The following is a 1,844-nucleotide window of genomic DNA, read 5'->3' as shown; positions in this document are numbered from 1 at the left end:
ATGAGGAAAAGGAAATATGCTTAAAGTAAATAAAATACACTCACCATAAACTATTAGTTTTTTAAGCTTTCCTCTTTGCTTTGGTGTGCGATGGAAGCCCTGCACCGCCATCTGCGCAGACACCTCTTGAAAAATCTTCATTTCGTTTCGTTCCATCTAGCTCGCGCTGCACTTGTTCATCGGCCAGCAAACCGAGAAATGCCTGAACTTCAGCATTCGACCACGGTTGTGCCATGATTATTTGTTTTACCTTATAAAATATTCCAAAATAAGCTCCTCCGATTTCTTGTTGTCTGTTATGCGGGTGAAAAAGAAAATGGTGGATTGTGATTTCCGGTGGAAGACTGAATCTCCGCCCTCCACCAATGAATACGCCCCCTGACCAATCAGTGACCTACAGTGCGCTGATGTCACAACTAGACCCTACAAGAACCAGACCTGGGACCTCAGAGATTTAGGTCCCAAAAATGGGGTGGGTTCCGCCACTAGAGGCATTGTTGATAAAACACGCAATCGGCCACAACTAGTTACATAGGAGTACCAAAAAGCCCCGTGGATAAGGGGCTTAAATCAAGTGTATGGCCCTGTTGATGAGTTGGACCAACAACATTTTGCACAAGGTTGAAAGATTGGATCATATTTAGAAACTCCTGCACCAGAGGCTTGTCAGGACAGCAAACGGGCACATTAAAGTCTCCCAGACTCAAGACCCTGTCGTAATTGAGCAGTATTCCAGTCAGAAAGTCAGAAATTTCACTTATGAAGTTTTTATTGTATGAGGGTGGTCTGTAGATCAGGCTGCACAGTGTTGGGTTGGAGCGGCCCAGCTCAAAATACAGAAGTTCAAAACTCTGAAATGTCACAGTCTGTAGCTGTCTGCAGTTCCAGAGCTTTTTAAACACTGTTAATACTCCACCACTCCTACCAGAAGTCCTTGGAGCATTAAAAAAGGCACAGTCTACCGGCAAAAGTTCAGAAAAAACACTTAACTCATCAGGGACGAGCCAGGTCTCTGTAACAAACATGAAGTCCAGTCCATTGGAGCAGAAATAATCGTTTAAGATAAAAGTTTTATTTGCCAGTGACCTCACATTCAGCAGAGCAATCTTTGTAGAACCAGTAGCTGAAGGAAAAGTTGTGCTTGGAGCACAGATCAGCTGTTTCAGACTTCTGGAGTTTGAACCGCGCCTCCAAGGACCAGAGACGTTGCAGCTGTGCGCGTGCCCGCGACGCGAGCCAGGCTCTACTACGGGGATCAGGCAGGACCCAGCAGGATCAGCGAAGCACCCGGACAGGCAAATATCCAGCAGATGGTCGGCAGAAGATGATGCAGCAGAAGGACCTGAGTTGGTTAAGTTCCTCTGGAGACGGCCGAAACCACCGCAGCCGCGCGCGCGCCTGCTGCGCACACCCTCTGCGTGCACCCGCTGCGCGTACCAGGCCCGGGCACCTGGAGCGAGCTGGAGTTGAGTGGGTCAGCGAAGCATCCGGATGGACAGTTTAACGTCTGATGGTCAGTAGCAGATGATGAAGCAGCAGAGAGCTTGAGGCTGGCTTTAATCCTCACGAGACAGCCGGCACGTCTCCCACGGCGCCTGGAGCGATATTTTCAGGCGGGCAGTGTATTATGAAATTCTTTATCAAAAGGGCTCGTGAACGGTCGGCACAGATATTCAGACCAGATGGAAAAAATAAAAACACCAGAGGCTGTTACTGCTAGGAGTAATAAGTGTCATTTATTAACCTGCCACAGAAAACAGCCAAGCAAAAAGCATGTACACTTGTACACTCTTAACACACAAAATGATATGAAATAACTTCTCACCGTGACACTGGCCGGGAAG

Source organism: Nematolebias whitei, chromosome 15, assembly GCF_014905685.2.
Source record: "Nematolebias whitei isolate Nwh7 chromosome 15, NemWhi1, whole genome shotgun sequence".
Lineage (NCBI taxonomy): Eukaryota > Metazoa > Chordata > Actinopteri > Cyprinodontiformes > Rivulidae > Nematolebias > Nematolebias whitei.
The sequence above is the reverse complement of the archived record's forward strand: the minus strand, read 5'-3'. Positions refer to the sequence as shown.